The sequence below is a fragment of the Anabrus simplex genome, chromosome 1, assembly GCF_040414725.1.
Source record: "Anabrus simplex isolate iqAnaSimp1 chromosome 1, ASM4041472v1, whole genome shotgun sequence".
NCBI lineage: Eukaryota > Metazoa > Arthropoda > Insecta > Orthoptera > Tettigoniidae > Anabrus > Anabrus simplex.
Window position 1 is genome coordinate 711,373,638 of NC_090265.1, and position 12,553 is coordinate 711,386,190.

Genomic DNA, 12,553 nt, shown 5'->3' on the forward strand with positions numbered 1-12,553 from the left:
TATCTATCTATCAATCAATCAATCAATCAATCACTACTGATCTGCATTTAGGGCAGTCGCCTTGGTGGCAGATCCCTATCTGTTGTTTTCCTAGCCTTTTCTTAATTGATCGCAAGGAAATTGGAAAATTATTGAACATTTCCCTTAGTAAGTTATTCCAACCCCTAACTCCCCTTCCTATAAACGAATATTTGCTCCAATTTGTCCTCTTGAATTCCAACTTTATCTTCATATTGTGATCTTTCCTACTTTTAAAGACATCACTCAAACTTATTCGTCTACTGATGTCCTCCCACGCCATCTCTCCTCTGAGAGCTCGGAACATACCATTTAATCGAACAGCTCGTCTTCTTTCTCCCAAATTTTCCCAGTCCAAACTTTGCAACATTATTGTAACGCTACTCTTTTCTCGGAAATCACCCAGAACAAATCGAGCTGCATTTCTTTGGATTTTTTACAGTTCTTGAATCAAGTAATCCTGGTGAGGGTCCCATACACTGGAACCAGACTCTAGTTGGGGTCTTACCAGAGACTTATATGACCTCTCATTTACATCCTTACTACAATACCTAAATACCCTCATAAACATGTGCAGAGATCTGTACCCTTTATTGACAATCACATTAATGTGATTACCCCAATGGAGGTAATTTCTTATATTAACCCCTAGGTACCGTACTTACAATGATCCCCAAAAGGAACTTTCACCCCATCATAATTACTTTTTAAAAACTCCCTAATGCCTGTTTTATCAGCCATATGGTACTGCCCATTAGTCCTAATTTTAATACCTTCCTTTCACATTTATCTTTAAGTAAGACAAAAACGGCCTCGTGATCACTAATACCATTTATTTCTTCGGTTTCTCTATAGAGCTCATCTGGTTTTATCAGCACCACATCCAAAATATTCTTCCCTCTGGTTGGTTCCATCACTTCCTGAATCAGGTGCCCTTCCCATATTAACTTATTTGCCATTTGTTGGTCATGGTACCTGTCGTTCGCATTACCTTCCCAATTGATATTTTGTAAATTGAGATCACCTGCTACTATCACATTCCTTTCCATATCATTTCCAACATAGCTGATTATCTTATCAAATAATTCTGAATCAGCGTCAGCGCTACCATTTCCCGGTCTGTACACTCCAGAGACATCAAGTTGCCTATTATCTTTAGAGAAGAGCCTTACATCCAGAATTTCATGTTTTTATCCCTAACTTTTCCGTAGCTTACAAATTCTTCTTTCACCAGAATGAATACTCCCCCTCCTACCATTCCTATCCTATCTCTACGATACACACTCGAGTTCCGTGAGAATATCTCTGCATCCATTATATCATTTCTCAGCCATGATTCAACTCCTTTTACAATATCTGGTAAGTATATATTGCACCGATCCTCGGGGAATTGTTTATCTGCACTCTATTGGGTGATCAATCAACTGCTCCGGCTTTTTCATTTTCTTCCCCGGTCAATCAGCTATCATGTCAACGGATCAAATGATCAGATCGACGCAATAAAATGTGATGCTAAAAATGTCGGTAGCTATTCATATAACCAGATGTCGTGTGGTGATCAACTTGTCAAAATCAAATTTTAACCGACGCAGTAGCCTAATTCCATATCTACTATTCATTACTGTCGTCAAAATATATTCTATGTTGCTTCGTAACACCTCTCAGGGAATTTATTAAGCATCACTAAGAAAATTGTATATTTGTTTTACGTGGATTCAACCGGGAACCCATCTCTTCATATGAAAGTTTCACCCTTAATACTATCCATTCCTTCATGTTAATTCTCAGTTGTTATTCTAAAATCAGTCATTCAGTAGCGCATTTTTTATAAGAGTTCAGCTCAAACATATCTACCATAATCAAAATAAGTTCATCTCCATAATATTTTTTAAATCGTTTATTCATGATCATGAATTCTAAAAAAATATATAACTTCCAATAATAAATAAATTATTGCCTCTCAAACGGATTCGATCATTCTGCCATTTGAATAAATATCATAATTATCTCAAGAAAACAAAGAAAAATTAGCCTACTTTCAAAAAATTGTAGCTGAAAAATGAATTTAATAAGTTAATTGGATTATATAATCGATTCAATGAAATTAATTAAATGCATTAGAGAAGTTAGGTAAGCTAACCAAATATTGACACTTTCCGGTACACTTGTTTTGCAAGTCCAACTTATTTCCAGTTCCACTTATGTTCTGTTCAGGTAATTATATCAACTTCATGCCTCTCATAAAAAAATATTTATAAAACCGGCAATGTTAGCAAAGTTCCAATGTGACAGCTCAATTCAGCTATATAAATTGCATGCTGGCTATTATATTTCAGAAGACCATGTACATGATTTTAATGACAATGTTGACTGTTTTATCGCATTGCATTTTATAAAAAAAATATCGATCAATTTTATCATGCCATTACTATGTGAATAACCATCAAATATTCAAATATTTTACGTAGGTGTTAAATAATGACAAGTTATTAACGTAATATTATCAGTCGATGTGTCTATGGTGACTCAAAATCGCATCTAAGTCCGTATAACATTTCATAACAATTCTAGAAATACAGATAGTGATGTATTTCGTTTGCTAATAGCAGAGAATACGGTTTAAGAAGACCTTCCTCCCTTTAAAATATGATTTCATCAACAAATATTAACCAACATTCATTACCCCGTTTGAAATTTTCCAAGAAGATCATCAGATTTTAACCTTTCTCGAATTTCGTTCATAGATTATATCTAGAAATCTCACTCCCAGTTTCCCACATACCCATTCCATAATCTCATTTAAATCCCCAATCACTTTCTAGTCAGTATACCTCCTACAGAGTATTCCACTGATAACAATCTCCGCTTCCTTGAACTTCATCCGTGCTGCATTTATCAGATCCCACACATCCCCAACTATGTTGGTACTTATACCTGCTTGTCTTTCGTTGTTAGTACCAACGTGAAACACTACAACCATCTCCTTTCCCTCTTCCTTCTCTTCTACTTTCCTCAACATCTCCCTCAACCTAATTCCTGGATAACACTCTACCCTGGTTTCCTTTCCTCCACACACTTTCCCCACATGTCTAACGATGGAATCCCCCATGACCCAGAGCCTCAACCCTACCCACCTCATTTGATCCCCTCCGGATCAGCCCAATCTTCTCTGACTGCTGCAGAAGCTACTTCATCCTCCCTTTTCTCCCTCCCATGAACCTGTTCCACCTGCCTTTCCCTTTCCACTACACTACATTTCCCTTTCCTACCTTTTCCCTTCCTCATACCTCCACACATCTCAGCAACAGTTCCCTGTTCCTCATCTTCCCTCGGTTGTTCTACCTGCAGTGACTCGTACCGATTTCTAACAGACACCTGTCCTGAATTCTGATCCTGAACAGAGCCCATAGCCTGCAATCTCCTTCCCCTTAAAACATTAGACCACCTGTCTTCTACAGTTCCCCCATTTCCTTCCCATCCCTCTTTTACATCTACTGTATCCTGTACATTATTTGAGGGAGGCCTACTTTCCTTCCTGTCCTCTGAGAGAATCCTAATTATCTCCCTCAAACTCTCCAAATCCTCCCTCATACTCCTTAATGCCTGGCCACACACACACAGCCCCTACACTTGCTCTGCTTAGCCATTATTCACGGAATAATCGAAAAAAAGAAAAATAACTTATTCTGTGCAAATAAAAAGGAAAGGAAATAAATAAAGAAATACTGCCTATAAAAATGAAAGGAAAGAAATATTAGCAATATAAGTGAAAGGAAGGAAATATTGTCTAGGATAGTTCACAAAAATCACACAACAACAAGGTAATTAATATAAGCTATTACTACACTACAATACTACCGGTACTTATTTGTACGAATTCTTTTTCTACAACACCCTAACAGAATGAAAATTACTGTTAATTACTGAAAACCGAAGGTAATACACAAGAATTAGTTCTTCCAATTCTAACCCTTTCACTCCCGACACATATACTATGAGAATATGGGTGCGTAATTGCCATTTCCTAAGTGATTATGGTCTAAATATTACCAAAAATTAAATTTTCCCCATTTACAAACGCCACTAGGGGTATTTTTTGACCCCTCACAATTGTGAGGGTCAGTAGTAAACCATCACCCTCACAATTGTGAGTATCAGATTTACTAAGGCAATGAGGATGGTTGAGATCTTGCATTTGTCATCCTAAAATGTGTTTCGTGAATGAAAAATCAATTTTTGCCATCATATCCTTAATTAAAGTAAATTTTTAATAGTTTGTAACCAGAAATATAACAAATTATAACAACAAAAGTATTGATTACAGCAGGGTAAATGTCACTTTAGCATTTGTCTTCATAATGGAATTTCTACTTCACTGTACGTAACAAATGGAAACAATTATTGTATTTATTTAAAAAGAGGTAAACATTGCATTTCATTCATCGTGTGTGAGATCTCCGTTGGCAGCCATGAAGTGTGCAATATAGTGGCGTCTTCAAATTATCTACAACCGGATAATTTTCAAAACCATCAATTCATTTGTCTTTTCCGGACACACCTGCAGGTATTTCTTGTGGGGGAGAAAGTTTCCCATTCTGCTCATTGAAATCGTCATACCTTTTTCTCTTGGGTCACCTAGAATGTGCTCTCCAATGGCCAACCGGAACACTAGTAGGTCCATCATCTCTTCTGGTACCTTCCCAATAAACTTGCAATTCCTAAATTTTACTCACCCAAACTGGATTTCCTCCGTGTATAGAAATAAATTCAGGACCAGGTTTACATTTAAATGTTTTCATAGACCATGAGACACTTGACGAAGGAACCGGGTTCACTGGCACTTCTATTCAGATTCTGAACTAGAACCATCTGCACAAGGTTCTGGTTGCCATGCTGACTGGTCATCACTGCCATCAAATCCCTCAATATCTGACGTGTCTAATTAAACTTGAATAGCCCCTGGGTCATCTAGGAGGTTTTCTAGTGCCCGTAGTTTATCTGAAAAGCTACAAGAGACCTTGAAGTACATTTTTCTTAAAATTAGGGCTAGATAGTACAGACTGTAATGTAAATTAAAACAGTTACAACTACGTGAAAATATACTGCCAGCAAGTAAAAATACGATTCGACTCTGTAATTAGTAATAGGAACAATAGACAGGTAGATAAAGCTACTTTAATAGCAATAAATGCATGTCTGACGAACTTAACCTCAAAGCTGAGGGGTACACGTACACTCCCAACACTCACAAACGTGAGTGCATAATTCATAGATGAATTGAATACCCCAAACACTTTTAGATTGGAAACAAATGTATATAATTTAATTCTAGATAGTATTAAGTTAATAATTTATAACGATATAATAATTAAAAGTACAAATTGACTAAAATAGAAACATAATTACCTCGTTGTGCCATCTTGTCACAGAGTTAGCAACGAGACTCCTTGTTTTCAACTTTGAATCTGAGGTTTACCGCCAGACTGCAGTGGTTTCGCATAAACCACAACCCTCACTTTCATGTGAGAGCGGAGTGAACGAAGTCAAAAAAAAATTCGTATCTAGGCAATGTTAAATCTACACTCACAATTGTGAGTGCAGGGAGCGAAAGGGCTAAACTGTAGTTAAGTCTGCACTAATTACTGCAACAAAATTCTAGTAAGAGAGTTAATGCAGATATCACAGATACTATAGATACTACAGATACTATACTACACAAATATTTCACAGTAATAGAATAAACGCATTAATTTATAATAAAATACCTACTATAATACACTACAATAATTTTAAACTACGTTCAGACGTAAAATAATTATAATACAACAGGTTATTGCTAATCACAATCTGAAATGGAAATTACAATTAAAGTTTGAAATTCGCGAGACTACTCAAAATAATAGAATAAGCACTTTAAATCCTAAAAAGTCACTACAATACACTACAACAATTTTTAAACTACGTTCAGGCGTATCCTAATTACGATAGGTTATTAATAAGCACAAATAGAAATAAAAATTGCAATTAGGCCTAAAGTTTGAAATTCGCAAGAACTACCGTACTCAAGTATTACCAACAAAGTTAAACGCGTAGACAGAAGATTATTTCTTTAGGGTATAACTTTATCCTACTATGCTCTAATAGAAATGAAACCTTGCGTTTGGTTAAATGCTTAAGTATCGAAAGGATTGCCGTACACAAAGAAAAACACTAATATAACAGGCAAGATACTATCTAATATACCTTATCTTCACTACAATTCTCAACCGAAACGTGGTTATGTGATTATTACAGCTGGTGGATTACTATTATTTTCCTTACTCCACGGGGCGGAGAATAAAAGTGTCCTTAATTAGGCCTACTGAAAAATGCGAGATTGTCTACAATAATTTCTCAAAAATATTTCTGTCGAAACTACTCCCACTACTCCAGAGACTTGAATTGCAATTACTGGAATATATGAACTTTATTATTATTATTATTATTATTATTATTATTATTATTATTATTATTATTATTATTATTATTATTATTATTATTATTATTATTATTATCTAACCGCTCATAAATACTGAAAGATCGAGGGAGCGCAATATAAATTACGGAAAAATTATTGGAATACAAGATCAGCTGATTTTATTTAAATTTACTTGACTACACCACACCCTTTGTTCACGGCTGTAGCCAACAATGCAATATTTGAATATGAAGAGCGACAATAATCAATAACAATACGACTGTTAACTATTACCGTGTAATCTCTTTAACTTCTTCTTAAATGGAAGTTTACAGGCGTATCGTGTTTTTTAATGTAGTAAAGTATTACCTTCGTGATAGTTTGAGCGGATATCTATACGAAATACCGGAGAAGTTGCGGCAGAAGTTACGGTACTATTCCTTATGGTAATCTGCCTTTGTAAGTATTATACCAACGAACCTACAGATATTTACTAATATTTTTAAAGTTAATATTATTACCTAAAGTACCTATTTCCTAAACCTAAATTCGAAACAATGTACACCTAGCTAGCCTACTTAGCCTAGAAAACGTAATTTACTGAAGACCAACTGAATTACTTGTTATAAAATTTAAATAAATATCACTACTCCCAATTTTGTACCAACATGAACTAAACAGCACTATATAAACAGCACTAAATAAATCAGAAATACACAAAATTAAGCTATTTCAATAGGTTTTAACTACTTTATCACTACAAGAATGCAAGAGCTCTCTCAACAGCCAACCGTTCTCAAGCGCATCCAGCAATGATTTTCTAAACGTTGGCACCTAACTTGTAAGCAAATTTTGGTACCTGAAATTGTAAAGTCTATCTTCGAAAAGAAAAAAAAGAGAAGAAAATATCACTCTAATTTTTAAGTATTAAATTAATCTTTTGACTGACTAATATCGACCCATTCATACCAGCACATTCTTTCACCTCTGTCCGCAACGACATTCCAATAACACTATTTTAGGACCACCACTGTCTTTTCAGAAGAGAGTAGGAAATATTGATATATCAAAAGAGGATATTTTTAAAATCACCTTTCCTCATAGGATGAGACTGATATTGTGTATACGTAGGCTCTGTGTTTTTGTTGGGGTATTGACATGGATGGCTTGACTGAAAGGGTAGTTCCTGTGTTATGCTACATAGGGTATTACTGTTGTTATAAAATGTAAGTGTGTTTATTGCAATTTATTTATATCCAGGGATGATAATGAAATTCAACGTGATAGAAATAGCGTCATCAATCAGAGTAATAGAGGTGGCTTATGTTTCCTTAGCTCAGATGTAACAAAATTTATCAAATGTCCTTGCTGAAACAAAAAACATCATATAGATAAGGAAGAGTTGTTCTTGAATCAAACAAGTAACAAGTATGACTTTCAAATATAAGTCGTCGTTTCTCAAAGTATGTGACAGATATTTCGTATTCAGAGGCTCACAATGTTGTTGGTGATGATGACACAGATGACTTGAAAGAAAGTGTACTTCCTGCATTATCCTATATTGGGGTTACAATATAGTAAATTATTTTTATCTGGTGATGATAACTAAATTCTTGATGATGGAAATAGCTTCAGCAGTCAGACAGTGGTGGCATATGTTTCCCAAGCTCAAATGAAGTAACTTGTGTATCACGTTCTTGCTGTAACACAAAAGTCCTAGATAACAAGGAAGAGTTGTTCTTGAATCAAACATGTTAGCAAAATATTTTGAACCATATTTCACTTTCATATATCTATTTCTTCTGCCCATAATATTATTGTACTTCTAGTCATACTGTCCTTGATATTGTACATTCAATTTCAAACGTGTTTGTAAATATCGTTTTAAATATTACAGTAATTCAACGAAATATAATGACACTCCAGAGGAAATAGTCATAATTACAAGAGTTTTAAATTTTACTAAAATTTTATGTAGTTTTGTCCAGAACCACAACAGTGTATCAGAATAGTAATTTACTACTCCTCCTCACTTCTAGATTGTATTTGTTCCTTCATGATCAGCTGTATAATTCCCATATAATTATACCAATGATTGTGCTAAAATACCACTCGTTAACTCTCAAATAATGATGATAAATTAGTCCTTGTTGATTCGTATGGTGTCGTGTTGTACGGTATGTTATGGCTCATATCTTTGAGGAAAGGTAACGTACATAACTTTTAAAAATATAAATCTGAATATGAGCATTTGTTTTCAACGTTAGCGATAGTTCGACCGTCTCCTGAATGCTACACTACGTCGTACTCCTCGGTACACCTATATGCCGCACAGTAATGGCGTCACATTTCGAGTGTAGCGGCCTTGTATACTAGGTGGCGTTGAACCGACACGTGCTTCTGGACCACGGCCTATAAGCCCGGAAATCACTGATATAATACGTGTGGGTTAATTTTAAGATTTAATCTACGGACGTAAAGCAACGTTCCCTCTGGCCGTCGTATATTTTCCAGTTGAATACTGTTAAGGTGTGTTGTTGAGCAGCTCTCATTGCCAACTGCTTGATTTTCAACTCTGTTACACAGTGCCGATCATTTCTGGTACTGTACATTGCACTCCCTCACATTGGCTATCTGAATATTTTAATATTGCTTTCCTTCACATCAGGTGACAGAAAGCCCTTGGCCACATGTGTTGTAGGATTAAGATGAACAACGCCCTTCCTTTTTATCACGAAGTCAAACAGGTCTCCACAACATCCCCCGAAAACCAGCGTGCAAAACGGCTATGGATCTCACATCCTCTCGGTTCAACGTTCAAAATGTCTGTAGAGATGAATGGTTAATCACATCACCTTTGCCTCATTCAAATCTATGACGATACGACAAGAATGGCTGGTTTCTATCTGTCTCGGACGCTTTGGTCAAGTCTGAACAGAATTCGGTGTGGCACGGCTCGACCTGGCCCAGCCGTAAATTAGTGGGATTGCATAGATTCTCCACGATGTGACTTAGGGTTTGAAATGCAGGCTATCAACCATATCGTGCAGGAGTGCCTGCTACATTCGTATCTTGCTTCCCTGGATGAAATCCACTCAGCTATCCCTGACGCAATCGCATGGATTGACACTTTTTAATTAAAATATTAAATGACTGTAAATTGTGTATTTTGAACATGCATTTGTCATTCATTCGTGTGCATCATATGAAAAATAAATAAATATATATATATATATAAACAAATAAATAAATAAATAAATAAATAAATAAATAAATAAATAAATAAATAAATAAATAAATAAATAAATAAATAAACAACATAGGACTTAGACTATTGCCTAGGATAAATTGCATTCCTCTAAACTAATGTCATTTAGGTCTTTAGATTTTCCCGTAGATGTTCTTCATCTTATATTATTACTATTATTATTATTATTATTATTATTATTATTATTATTATTATTATTATTATTATTATTAAGTAGTAGGGCAATGTATGTTCTAGAACACTGCGTCAGCATTTTTTGTTCTGAGTCAACATCCGAGGTCATCGACCCCTAGCATAATAGTAGGGCAATGTGAATTCGCGTAAGAGAGCAAGCCTAAACTCACAGTCGCCATCCTGGAGGGGCCTAACCCCACTTTTAAGGAAAGAGGTCATATTTTGCATAACAGAGAAAGCCTAACCTCACAGTCACCATCTTGGAAGCGCTAACCTCACTTTTACTGCCGGGTACCCTTCCCGACGCGGATTTTGCTTAAGAGAACAAGCAGAAACTCACAGTCGCATCTTTGTGTGTCCTAACCTCAATATTACAGCCAGATACCCTTCCCAACGACATCTTGGAGGGGTCTAAACTCACAGAGCCTAGTTTCACGGCTAGATGCCCTTCCCTATGCCATCTTGGATGGTATTAACCTTAGAGGTCCTAGTTTTACGGAAAGATGCACTTATGTTCTTATATCAAACCCAAACTGTAGACAAAGAGCAACAGTGCCCACGTGATGACCAACGGTGAAAGAACGTTCGCTTTACGCTGAGAAGGGCCTGAATCATCCGTTTACTTTAATCCTCCGATCGAACTCGTTTATCAGCCACATATGTAGTCTTGGACTTGTGTCATTTGAAACCTACAATAAAATCTATAATGTGTGTGATGGCGTAAACAAGTTCTATTACGATGAGTATGTGCTAACGCTACCATCAGGCAGTTATTCAGTAGACGATATTCATAACTACATTGAAAGTACGTTAAATGAACATTTTAGAGAAGAGAGTTTTAGTATTTATAATTGCAAGTTCTCAATTACTGTGAGCAATGTCACACATAAATGTGTTATTGAGTCATCATTCATGATTGACTTCGAATCACAACCTCATTCGATTGGATCATTGCTTGGATTTTCGCCAAGAGAGCTCACACCGAACGTACGTTACTTGTCTGATCAACGTATAATACTCTTCGATGATCATCATGTAAACATTACTTGTTATATTATTACAGACTTGAATAGTAATCAACAACCTACTCACGCCCTCCACGACTCTATTATTACAGAGGAAAGTGGATATAGTATTCGTGAGAAACCGTCAGAATTTCTTTCTCATCCTGTGTCTGCAAAATACATTAGTAACATCACTCCTAGGCTTGTGAATAAACATTATCAGCTTATTAATTTAGATCGACAAAGTACGTAGCTTACAAACTTCATCTTAAACCAGTATGAAAATCTATAAAACACGATGTACATTCTGGAGACATACTACATGTTTGCAAAGACTCAACGAGTTAACAGATGCCCGTAAGCAGATTCTCCATGATTTAGGTTATACGCTACTACAACATAATGGAAGAAATGCTACACATTATGAACACAGTAGAATCACATGAAGATGTAATACGAAGTGAGCTTCATTCTTATTAAACTTTTACGTTTGGATTTAATATCAGTTATGAAATTCGCTTCATCATTAATCATCAAGAGGTATACACTTACCAAATGAAAGCTACCTCTATATTGATGGACATCTAGATAGGGCAGATGGAAATGGACCAAGCACATCTCAGCTAAACAACCATGGTCTAGCATGTCTCTTTTCTGAAGGGCGTTATGAAGTAAATAATGTGTAAATAGATAGATCGAAGAATGTGGTATTACAAGTGCAATGAAACTCTACCCTTCTTATAGTGATGAAGAAAGTAATCTCTTACGGTTGGCAGGATGGTTTACGGAAGCAATTAACAACTGGATGATTAATCAGGACAGTACTTTCTCTGGTATGTTACCATTAAAACAAATTATCGGCTGTGCAGATGATCTTAGACGCATTATAATCAACGCAAAACAAGAGCTAATTCTAATCTGTGATCGAAGTGATTACAATTATCTTAAAGCTGCAGAAACACTGGTAGACTCGAAAATTACACTTCATCGTATATTGTGGAGGATTCCACACGTAACATTATCTGATGGAGAAAAACTTCGATTGCTCAAGATTGTAGAAAATGATACACCATTACCTATACGTTTTCGAAGTTGGAAGCTGTATGAATGTCCTGCGTGACCACCGACAAACAAGTTTAGCTTGGCTGTTAAAACGTCACGTTTTACTGAAAAGCCATTGTATACAGTGGCGGCTCGTGAAAAAATCGTCCTACGTGCTACAAAAAACGCTAAATACACTGTTTTCAATCTGCATATTGCCATGATGAACAACTCATAAGTTACTTCAAACTTGTTAATAATAATAATAATAATAATAATAATAATAATAATAATAATAATAATAACAGCTTTTCTCACAATTTATAACACAGAACAAACAAAAAACATTAATTTGGAAGCAGATGAATACTTCGACAATTGTCTACGAGATAAATATTTATTTCGAGAAAGATTGTTTTTACTCACCTGATGGCGAAATACGAAGTCCATACGGCGATCATTCTTGCTACAAAACTTGTCGATCACCTGACGCAGTGATCTAGAACGTGCATCGCCCTATGATTTTATTATTCTTCTTATTGTTATTATTAATAATTATTATTTTATTGCTATATTATTCTTATTATTATT